This window comes from Protopterus annectens, chromosome 3.part1, assembly GCF_019279795.1.
Source record: "Protopterus annectens isolate FY-2018-M chromosome 3.part1, PAN1.0, whole genome shotgun sequence".
Lineage (NCBI taxonomy): Eukaryota > Metazoa > Chordata > Ceratodontiformes > Protopteridae > Protopterus > Protopterus annectens.
Window position 1 is genome coordinate 506,875,928 of NC_056732.1, and position 12,925 is coordinate 506,888,852.

The window sequence follows — 12,925 nt, forward strand, 5'->3', positions numbered from 1 at the left end:
CTCACCATGCCCCAGGATTCCCACACATCTTTTCTTGATATACTGGAAAATATTGGGGTTCAACCAAACACCCTAATAATGGGTGATTTCAACTAAACCACCATTAACTGGGAAAATTACTAATGTACCAACTCCTTAGCTCAACGCTTTCTGGAATTCATAAATTCCAGTGCCCTGGATCAACTTATCCACACCCCCACCAGGGGCAACCATATCCTAGACCTAGTCATTACCAACATGAGTGACCTGTGTTCCACACCTGAAGTCAACTCCTCGTTGGTCAGATCCGACAATAAGCTAATCACCCTAGATATCCACATCCTGCCCCCACCCCCCATTAAGGAAATCACGGTAAAAAATTTCTCCAAAGCCAACCTCATGCTTCTTAAGACAGAAGTGGCAAACTTCATGACACCCATGCAGATGGACAATACAGTTACGACTGCTGAATCCTACACAAATGCACTCTGTAACCACTTAGACGAGTGCATGGATTGTGCTGTCCCAAACAGAACCAAGACACTATCCTCCAAAAAAAGGAAGCCAATCTAGGGGTCCCCTGCCATAAACAATCTCTATAACAGAAGGAAGAAACTGTTGCAAAAGAGAGTAAAATCTCATGAGTGGAGGAGCTCCCTGGTCAGCCTCAGTAAGAAGCTAAGATCCCTTATAAGATCCTCCAAAGCTAGCTATGAAAACAAAATTGCTACTGATTCTAGGGACAACCACAAAGCATTCTATAGCTATGTTAAGAATCTCAATGGCAACACCCAGATCTGCTCTGAGTTACAGCACAATGGCATGAAAATTACAGAACCAACTGATATTGTCAACATCCTGGCAGATAGGTTCAGTGCTAACTTTACCCCGCTCTCACCCCCTAAAGGGCCCATATTTATACAGGAAGAATGCAGAGTCCCTGTAATCACAACTACGCAGGTAAAAGCTGCACTCTCTAAAGCCAAAAACACAGCAACCATGGGACTGGACAACAACCCAGGCTGCGTTTTACACAAATTTCAGAATGAACTGGCTCCCCACCTAAGCACCATGTTCAATCACAGCCTCACATCAGGCTTTGTGCCCACTGAATGGTGCACAGCAACAGTTATCCCACTCCACAAAGGGGGAGCCACCACTGCTCCCGGGAACTATCACCCTATTAGTCTGACAAGCCTGGTCTGTAAGGCCATGGAACTTATCATCATGGAACTCATAGACAAAGACATTGGTAACCTCCAAACTGTGGACCCCACCCAATTTGGGTTTGTGGAAGGCAGATCATGCTTCCTGAACCTGATCAACTTCTTTGCGGCAGTCAACAAAGCCGTAGACGAGGGTAAGATAGTTCACACAGCCTGTCTTGACCTTGTCAAGACTTTCGACACCATCCCCCATTCTGGAATTATAGCTAAACTCACTAAACTAGGTATAAATCCCTGAATCACAAGATGGGTTGCCAGCAGGCTCATTGACAGAACCCACACTGTAAAAGTTGCAGACTCCAAATCTGACTTCAAGTCAGTGACAAGTGGAGTACCACAGGGTTCAGTCCTGGGACCTCTCCTGTTTGGTATCTACTTCTCTGAAGTAAAGGCTAACACAGAAGGTCTTTGGCTAACAAAGTTCGCAGATGACTGCAAACTGGAAGCCCCAGTCGAGTCCCCAAATGATGTGGACATCCTACAGAAGGGCCTCACTGAGACAGATGCCTGGTATCAGAGCCATGGTCTCAAGCCCAATGCCAAAAAGTGCATTGATATCCCCTTTGGTAAAAAATCTGTACCTATGAACTACCACATAGGTGGCAGTCCACTTAACCCCGAATGTGTGATAAGAGACCTTGGGACCCAGGTGGACACTAGTCTCTGCTTTGATAATCACATCGCCACAGTAGTCAAGAAATCCTTCTATGTGGCACACCTCATCACAAAAGAGTTTTCATCCAGGAAAAAAGAGGTCATTGTTCCCCTCTACCTGACACTCATTAGACCCATTATAGAGTACAGCACCCCTTTTGGAATGTACCTCACAAGAAATCTGCATAAACAGGAAAGGCCGCATAAGTACCTCACAAAGAGGATTACTGGCCTCAAACAGATGCCCTACACTGACCGTCTCAAAAAACTCCAGCTTTACTCCATAGCATATCGCCTATTCCAAGGTGATCTCTGCCTAACATATAAAGCTATGTCAAACCCAGAGCTGTTGGACATGCTACACCTAAAGAAATCCCAATCCCTCCGAGCTACACACTCTAAGGACCTAAATCTTATCACCCCAATAAACAGGACATGCTGGAGGGATAGATTCCTGTCCCAGAAACTTCCCATACTCTGGAACAAGCTACTCATTTATGTCAAGCAAAGTTCCTCATTAGCACTCTTCAAGAAAAATCTTGATGAATGATTGGGAAAAAGGAAATACACCCTGGGGATCACTTCAGTGGCTCTGCTCCACAGGGGCACAGGAAAATAACTTTCTTGGGTGGTGTAAGTCAGGGAACCTTGTTGGCTAGGCTTACTTAGGCCCTTGGGGCGATAGCCTAGTACCTACCTATGAACCTATGAACAAATTGTCAACCTTCTCATTCAAAATCCCTAACCCAGCAGATGCAAACATCACGGTATTCAAAGATTTCATATGTACATACCTCTTACAATTCCATGATGAATTCTCAAGTATAAATATATCCCCTTCCAAAATGATGACACAGCATGTAGTTTTGCAAAAATAGTTTACACTGTCCTAGAAAACTGTATAAATCATTTTTACACTCCTGCAGAAAACTGTATAAATCTGTTATTCCCTACCAAAATTAAACAAAAAGGGATGTGAAGGGTAAGACCAAGCCAGTCTGGGGATCCATATGTATAAACAAACAATATAATAAAAGGAAAAAGCTCATTAGAAAACATAAGACCCACAGATCAAGGTCACCATTAAAAGGTTATCCAAGGTACTGAAAAATACCATCAGGAAAACAAAAGGCTTCCCATGATGATAAGATGGCATCAGAACCTTAAGATAATCACAAATCCTTCTTTACTTACTTCAAGAAGCTATGAAATAATGCCTATCATTGCCCTAAACTTATTCATAATGGCACTACCTACTTTGATCAAGTGTCTATCACAAATCTATTAAGAAACACATTCACTGCAAATTTCACCCTAGAGGCATTTATACAAGACCCACATACACCAAGGATCTCAAACTCCGTATCATCACAAAAGAACACTTGTTAAAAGTACTCTGAATACAAAAAGTACATTCTGTATGGCACCTAATAACATACCAGACTGCTTAACAGCACTAAACATGTGCTGCTGGACCCACTGTTTCAATTTTCCAACCTTAGTTTATCCACCAGCTTTGTCCCCTAGGTTTGACACACCAGTTGTGATGCCACTTCTCAAAGGTGGACCACCACTGACCCAGGGAATTACAGCTCCATCAGCATGATAGGCATCATGTGTAACGCCATAGAACAGGTCATAACATACCTGAAGAACTATTTTATGAAAAATCTTATAAGACTTGGCCCCCAGCTTTTTGATAAAGGGAAGATACTGTCTAATGAATCTGGTGAATTTTTCTGAGAGAGTAACACATGCCGTGGACAGCGGTCATGTTGTTTATACAGCAAAGCTTGACCTCACCAAGGTATTTGATACTGTAGCACATGCCAACATTATCAACAGGCTAAATGCACTCCAAAATGAGTCCTCTGTATTTCGATGGGTAAGTGATTGTCTGAGGGACAGAACCCACACTGTGAAGGTGGCAGGCATGTCCTCAAAGAGCATGAAAGTAACCAGTGAAGTCTGGTATGTATGCCTCTGATCTCCAAATCAAAAATTAGGAACTCTGATTAGCCAAGGTTGCCGATGTTTGTAAACTGGGTGGTATAGTTATAGGTTCATAGGTTTATAGGTTGGTACTAGGCTGTTGGCCTTAGGGCCTGTACAAGCCTAGCCATAACAATTCCATGGCTATTTCTTCCCACACTATTTACTTCCCTGGACCCCTGTCTAGCAGGGTGACTGACATGATCCCAGGGGTGAATTTCCTTTCTCCCATCCAATCGTCAAGGTTCCTTTTGAAGAGGGCCAAAGAGGCACTCTGCTTGACATGTATGGGCAGTCTATTCCAGAGTCTGGAGAATCCCTGAGTCAGGAACCTATCCCTCCAACATGTTTTGTTTATTGTGATGACAAGATTTAGATCCCTGGACCATGTGTCTCTGAGGGATTGGGATTTCTTTATGTGTAGCATGTCCAACAGCTCTGGGTTTGACATGGCCTTGTATGTTAAGCAGAGATCACCTCTGAGTAGACGATATGTGACAGAGTATAGCTGGAGCTTTTTAAGGCGGTCAGCTTAGGGCATATGCTTTAGGCCTGTGATTCTTTTAGTGAGGTATTTCTGCGGCCTTTCCAGTTGTTGCAGATGTCTTGAGAGGTACATACCAAATGGGTCATTGTATTCTATAATGGGTCTAATGAGGGATGAGTACAGTGGATCAATTACTTCCTTTTTTCTGGATGAAAAGCCCTTAGAGATGAGGTGTGCCACATAGCAGGATTTCCTGACTGTTGTGGCAATGTGGTTATCGAAGGTGAGACCACTGTTCACCTGTGTCCCTAAGTCTCTTATCACACTTTCGGTGTTTAGTGTACTGCCACCTATGTGGTAATTCATGGGTGCATGTTTTTTCCCAAAGGGGATAACTATACATTTCTTGGCATTGAGCTTGAACCCATGGCTCTGGCACCAAGCATCAGCTTCTGTAAGGCCCTTTTGTAGAGTATCCCAACATTTGGGGATTCAGTAATGGCTGCCAGTTTGCAGTCATGTGCGAACTTTGTTAGCCAGAGTCCCTTAGTGTTGGCCTGTACTTCAGAGAAGTAGATGCCAAACAAGAGCGGTCCCAGAACTGAACCCTGAGGTACTCCACTTGTCACTTGTCTGGAGCTGGATTTGGAGTCAGCTACTTTTACAGTGTGGGTTCTGTCAGTAAGCCAGTTGGCAACCCATTAAAGTGACATAAGGATTAATGCCCAGCTTAGTAAGTCTATCTATGATTCCAGAGTGGGGGATGGTGTCAAAGGCCTTGGCGAGGTCCAGATAGGCTGTGTGGACTGCCTTACCCTCGTCCACAGATCTCGAGACTGATTCGAAGAAGTCAATCAGGTTCAGGAGGCAAGATCGGCCCTTCACAAACCCAAACTGGGTGGGGTACAGTGTTTGAAGGTTGCCAATGTCTTTGTTTATAAGTTCCATGATAATACATTCCATGGCCTTGCAGATTAGGCTCATCAGACTGATGAGGTGGTAGTTCCCAGGATCAAAGGTAGATCCCCCCTTGTGGAGTGGGATAACTGTAGCTGTGTGCCACTTAGTGGGCATGAAGCCTGAGGTGAGGCTATGATTAAACATGACACTTGGGTGAGATGCCAGTTCATTTTGTAGTTCATGTAATACACAGCCCAGGATGTCATCTGATCCCATGGATGCTGTATTTTTAGCTTTGGAGAGTGCGTTTTTTACCTGTGTGACCGTTATTACTGGAATTTGGCAATTTTCCAGTATTGAGATGGTCCGTTTAGGGGGTGAGAGGGGGGTGAAGTTGGCACTGAATTGATCTGCCAGGATATTGGCAATATCCTTGGGATCAGTATATTTAATGCCATTCTGTTGTAGCTCAGAGCAGATCAGATACTTAAATTCCCTTCTGATACAAGGAAGCTACAAAATGAACACACTTTACTAGCTGGAGTTCTGAAAATAGGCTAAAACCTAATATTAAAAACATGCATCATTGTTGCATATGGCAAAAAAAAGCCGCGGTGGTGCAGCAGTAGCGTTGTCGCCTCACAGCAAGAGGTTCTCTCGTTCGATTCTCGGCCGGAGTACCTTCTGTGTGGAGTCTGCATGTCCTCCCCGCGGTCGAGTGGCGTTCGAAAGACTTGCATTAATGGGTGTGTTTTCGTTGAAGGTTGGGCGTTGGGCTGGCACCTCGGCACTATAAAAATCTACTGCCAATCATTAGCGGACCGGAGTTCCGCTGTGGCAACCCCTAACCGGGAAAAGCTGAAAGAAGAACAAGTTGCATATGGCAAACAAACCCTCCACCAGGCTTACAGTAAAGAAATCACCCACTCCAAAATGAAGATATGAAAGGCCTTGGAACATAGATAGATAACTCTCTCCCTTTGATCAATATGTTGCAACAATGGTCAAGAAAGTAGTCCATCTGGTACATCTGATCTCAAAGGGCACTTCCGCTAGATCCAAAGAAATCCTTACCTCTCTGTATTCTGCACTGAATAGGACCACCATCCTGTACAATGCTCATGTGGGATGTATGTTACTTAAAGATTCCTAACAAAAAATATTATGGGGCTAAAGGACCTGAGCTACTAAGAGAAACTAGAAGCCTTGTCCCTCAATTTAGTGTTGTATAGATTCTGTAAGGTCAATCTGGGCCATTAAGGATCTGGTAGCCCATGACTTCTTATTTCTCTGCAAGTCAAACAGTCGAGCCACTCCAGAACCAAAGATCTGAACCTTTTTTAGTAAATTAAATCACAGTGAAAAGACGGATTCAGCATACAACAAATACCCCTTCTCTGGAACAATCTTACTCTCCAGATCAAGCAATCTGACCCCACTATCTTCCTTTAAGAAGGAATTAGATAACTGGATGGGTATTCATAAATGAATCCCTGGTATGACTGGCCTATCACTTCTTGAGGCCTATCACTCCTAGAGGCCTATCACTCCTTGAAAAAGGAGGCAAAGTTTAAGACTGGGTAGGGATACCACTTTTTCCTCTTTGCCGAGGACATTCTAAATGCCACTTGTGTCCTGTGAAAAAAACTGAAAAATGGCTAATGTCTTGAGATTTTATGGGAGAATATTTCATAAACCTCCTTTAATAGTTGCATAAAACAATTATTTTGTAACTGAAACACTTACATTTTTACATGGAGCAGCATAAGCAACTCAAATGCTAGAATAATAACCTTTTATTTTGACAAAGTGAATTTCAGTTGTTTGCAGTCCTTATTCTTAGAATTTAATTTAATTAACACTCTGGTAGGTCTCGCTGTTTTTTTTTTCTATCAAAAAAAGTATTTCTATACATACATGAGGCAGGATACAACATGAATGTTAAGCAATTGTTTGCTTTTAAAACAAAGGTCAAAATGCAGCAGAAAACTGATTCATAACAAATTGTAACTATTCTTTCTGCATATGTAAACCCTTCTTAGGAAAGCAGACCTTTGAATTATCAGCGAAAGTAAATAATGTGTACCAGACAAAGTTGAAAATGTACTAACCGCCTATCACGAAAGAGCTTTATAACAACAAATTAGATGGAAAAAGTAACACCCCAACACACAAACATGCACAGCTCTGTTAATATTATTATTATTATTATTATTATTTTACTATGGGAGATAAAAATGTTTAAAAAGTACAGCAGTTTCTAAACAATGAGCTTTGACCAAAAAAAGATAATTTTGTCAGTTTCGAACAAAAGTGTATTACCATTTAACCAAAGTCACACCATCATAAAGTTCAGTGCAACCAAGCTTGAATACAAATTGACATTTCAATGCTCACAGCTGTTGCTTTCAATAATACGGCATACAAAAGCGTATTGAGTATTTCTGCTACACTACCATGATTTCCTATTTCCATGCTTCATAGCTCACAGGTATATTACATGCATTTCTGATATTTACAGTAGACTCCCTCCTATCCGGCCTCACTGGGATCGGACCTTAAGCTGGATAAAGGAATGGCTGTTTAATGAGAAAAAGCATACAAAATAGCACTTATAGGTTATAAATCAGCTAGAATAACAGGATTTGTGTTAGTATGTATTTTTCTAATGAATATGAAGTCTAAAGCTCAAATGTCTGTCATTATTTAGCCCAGAGAAGGTGGAAGTGTTGCTCTTCTATGTTGTCTTTTGCTAGGGCTATGGCAAACATTTGATGGACGGTTAAAGAGGAGGCCATTTAAAGAGAAGCTGGATAAGAGGGAGTCGACTGTAAGTCACTTAGACTTCAAATAAACAACTTGCACTAAAATTGTTTTTTGTGTCTTGTGGGTGTGATCAGAAGCAGAACTGAATACAGACAGTTGATAGTTATACAGACTACTCAGTTCTTCTCAAAAAAGCACCCACAAAATGATGTCACAATAACCAGCGAACATGATTTATATATACTGACAAGGTATTCAGGGTAATCAAAAACAACTTCTACAACAGAGAAGCTATTTGGTTACATTGCAGGTTCAATACTACATCATCAAATATGTTAATTTTCAATGTGAGGTGTTACCAGACAATGTGAGGAATCATGGAATCAGTCTGTCATGTTGTCATAGAAGGATCTTTCAGCTCAAGAAAACTTTCAGAGGTCCTTCCTTATCGACAGATTACACTGCAGAAATAACACACTTTTGCATCAGTAAGTGCATCATTTGGTGGTGTGTGCATGTGTGTGTGTGTGTGTGTGTGTGTGTGTGTGTGTGTGTGTGTGTGTGTGTGTGTGTGTGTGTGTGTGTGTGTGTGTGTGTGTGTGTGTGTGTGTGTGTGTGTGTGTGTGTGTGTGTGTGTGTGTGTGTGTATATCGAGACTTTAAAGCCAAATGTTCAAAATAGTGAAAGCGCATAACCGCGAATCCAGAAATGTCGAATTCGTGGTTATGGTATTACGGTATGTGACGTGGAATGTATTTTGTGGATGGTGTCCAGTTTAGTGTGTGGATTTAGGTGTAATTTAAGGTAAGTAGCTATTTTGTAAGGGTTTTAGGTAGGTGTTTGAGTGTATGTGAGTGTGTTTGGAAGTTGTACGTGTGGGTTAAGGTAGGCAGGTAATAGTGTTTAAGTGTTGAAAGTGGTGGTGTTTGTATGTATGTGATGTGTGTGTGTGTGTGCGCGAGGGACTGTAGAATGTCTGGTTGTGAGTTTACTGTCTTTTTCTGTTTGGTGCGATCTCGGAGTTAGCATATATATAAGTAGTGGGGTGTGGGGGGACGCAGCCCCCCACATGGGGGTGCAGAGGGACTTGCCCCCCTCCTTATTTGTAGGGTAGGTTTGTCAATTTGTGTTTCTGTGATTGTGTGTTTTGTTTGTGTTTTGTAGTGTGGGTAGTCTGGTGTATGTGTAGTGTAGTGTGGTGTATGGTGCATATAACTTCGCGATTTTTACTTTCACAGTTTTGTGGTTTCAATATTTTGCGGATTCGACTTTATAGTCTCGACATGCTGAAATTCAATGTTTCAGTATTTCGAGATTATAAAGTGAATCCATACATGTATATATATATATATATATATATATATATATATATATATATATATATATGTGTGTGTGTGTGTGTATAATTTTAAGCAGGTTTGTCCAATTCCAAACGTTTGTTACTGTTTTAGAAAGTGTAGTGGGATACTTCACCTACCCTGCATTAAACACACTGTCCGCTACAAACTCAACAGCCAAAAAAAAACACTAAAAGAACTGAATCTATTTTTTCACAAAGTACATAATTGCATAATACAGTTGCAGCACACCCTTCATTTCTACTTTAACTTACATTATGTAACCTACCTACACTGGGTTCACTTGAATGTTGACACACCAAATGGTGGTGGTGGTTCTGTTTCCTCTGCATAATTTTGGGAATTGCAAGTTTTTTTTCTGAGCTTTCATGATCCTTCTTGTACTTACCACAAAGAACATTCAGTTCTGATGAGAGTTTTTAGTAAATAATACATTGGTATAGTTCACTGGTAAGTACATTAACTACAATGAATGTAAAACAATGTAGGGAAATAGCCCATGGTAACATGCATCATAAGACAGCAATTTCTGATCTAATTTGCTCTGTATCACACTAAAAATTTAGAGTTATTCAATGAGTAAAACAATCAGAACAACTGTTGCAAAACAAATGTATTTCCTGTATTTTTGTTCTTTACTGTATATAATAATGCTGATGTTGGTGTTGTGCTACTAATTTCTTTGGCTTTTTATTTATTACTTTTTTTTTTTTTTTGCATATAGCCGGTGATAAAGGTGCAGAAAATCAGGTAACTTTTATGTCATGCCTTAATTACATTTATATTCATGGTTAACTGCCATTCAGATGCTCTCACATCATACAGAAATATTTAATTACTTAGAATCACAGACAAACTTAAGTGAATAAGCAAATACAATGATGGGAAGGGTGTTTCTTGGTGCTTTTTATGGTTTTATAACTGCTGATGCCTTTTGACATAAACTGATCCAAAGTATGTTATTGTAGGAAGTTATGATTATTCTAGACAGTTAAGACTGTGCAAGCATTGTTTTTTTCTTTCATTATTTATAATGCCATGGCTGTATACTGACTATAGATAATTTCTTACAGCTAATAGTCACGTATAAAGAATGAAACATTCAAAACATATTCTGTTCATGCACAGAAACACACAGTGCAAATGAAAGAATTCATGCAGAAGCGTAAATCTAAAACAAATACATTCTACTAGAATTTTAATACCTCTTACTTAAAGAATAAGGTTTTTAGCCTGCTTTCAGCAAGATTACTGTGGTGATAAGCTTACTTTCTACGTCATTTGTTTTGCACAAGCAAATCATTGCATGGAAGTTCAAATGCTTTATGACATCACTTGCAGTATCTTAAATGTTTGTTTTCCATTTGCAGTTCGTTCAAGAAGAACCTCAGTATTCTTCACCAACGTTCAAGCCATCATCTCCTACGTCTGCGGACACCACTATAAATAGCAGTACTGACAAAACAGTATATGCACTAGTTAATGCTCCAAAAAGATAATTACTCTAAGCTTAGAAGCATTACAGGCTGTTTATTGTAATTGGATCACGAATCGTTTGACAGAAAGCATTTCTGAACATGGTTTCATTCAAGTCATATTTAAATAATATCAAGCAGATTGTATAAGGCTAAGGGATATTTAACTGATTCAATATTACTGCAAAGTTTTAGAATCATTTCCTATGGAACATTTGTCTGTTTTACATTTTTTTGGTACAATCTGCATTCTACTCCAGTTCACGTGGTACTAAAGCTTTAGTTCGATTTTGTAATTAATCAACCTCTCTGTTCCAGAAAGGCACACTGTGCACAATTAGCAATATCTGTAAGTTTGTTTGCAAATGGAAGAGAAATCATGAATATACAGATTGTCAAGATGACAGCTGATTTAAGAACTGCAGGTAATGAGAAAATAAATTCAACAGCAGGAACTTGTCATTAGTCAGATTCACTGCATTTTTGAGTTCATGTTTAACATTCAGTTTATGGCAAAAAAGTCCAGCTGAAACATCTCTTAATAGAACTTTCATCGTATGCACATCAAAAGTGCTGATATCTGCACTTACAACAGTTGTAATCAAGCCAATCGTAATTGTTATAAACAAATACCAGCACCATAAAATGTGGACATGTCAAAACAAATAAATGTTTCATAATTAAGACAATGAAGAAAAAGCAAATTATCCACTCTGCATCATAATATGACCAACTCTGATGTATTTAATGTCGTTAGCTAATCTAAGGAAGTGCACTGTGTTATACTCTGCAGTGCACAGTTTATCACAATATCTTGCATCTTGTTAAGTCTTACTGCTTTGCATGTTGTATATTTTAACTGCCTTGATTACTCAGGCCTTCTTTTAAAAAGCAGCACAGCTATGTATGTGCTTTGTCATGCTTCTCATATTCTGTTGAAATGACTTCCCACAGAATCAAAGTATTCATATGAGACAGAGGAGATTAATGCATGTTCCATTATGTACTGGTTCATAATATAGGCATAATGTACTGAAGCAAACTGTAATGAACTATACAAGGTGAAACTAATTGTTTTCAGATGAAAATTATTTTTTCTGAGAAGCTGCTGCAGAAGATTTCTTGATTCCCGCAAGATTCGAGGTTCTCAGTTAGCTACCAGCATGAAGGTTGTAGTGAGAAGGCAAGAAGATGAATACTTTTAGTTGCTTTTGGGAAACAGTACTTGCTTTGGCGAATACTGATTTGTTTTACTTACTATTTGTTCACCCGATAACTGGACAGGTTTATTGACCTTTTCCAACCACAGCCTGAGCTCAAAGAACAGGAAATACAAAACGGTCTTTATAATCAAAATTATTATATACAGAATGAGTACATAGCAAAATTCAGAACATAATGGTGCAGTTTCAGTGCTGATAGATTAAAAGATACCGTCAGAGTGCACTGAGAGGAAAGAAAATTTATATATTAATATATATATATATATATATATATATATATATATATATATATATATATATATATATATATTCACACACACACACACACACACACACACACACACACAGAAAATGCATGAAATATAGCACAATTATACACATATATATTATATTGCAGTACTGGATTATCAAACTGAAATGTAATGAATTTTATAACTTGTCATATGACGTGCATTCAAATTCACCAAATGAATTTGTAATACAGTTCAGTCCAGCATAATCTCTGACGTTTAGGAAGCAGTTAAAAAATGAAGTTGACATTCTTTCAAGTTACGGTTTCACTGCTCTACACATGTTTAACACATTCTAACAATGTCTACTGCGTCTTGAGTCCAATAAATTTGCAAACTAGTAATCTAAGCAACATATCTTTTAAATAGTCATGCTTGTAATTCATAATATTGTAAGACAAATGTCAAGCTTGCATTTGTAAAGAAGAAGATATACATTTTTTCAGTGTAATGAACACTTAAAGCTTACAGTCCAATTCAGGAATAGTAATGCAATCAAAGCAGTGGTGGATTCTAATCCTTTGTTTCATGATTAAAACTCATTGCTTCAACTCAGACCATAGCGTTCCAAAAGG

General features: G+C 39.3%; 1 long non-coding RNA gene across 1 annotated transcript in view; it reads left to right on the top strand.

Annotated features, from left to right (window-relative positions):
* Positions 1-11,292, top strand: part of LOC122798191 — a 70,346-nt gene extending 59,054 nt beyond the window's left edge. The window contains exons 3-4 of the long non-coding RNA XR_006364224.1: positions 10,087-10,112; positions 10,733-11,292. This is a non-coding gene — a long non-coding RNA (uncharacterized LOC122798191). The remainder of the gene's footprint in view (positions 1-10,086; positions 10,113-10,732) is intronic.
* Positions 11,293-12,925: the final 1,633 nt, after the last annotated feature.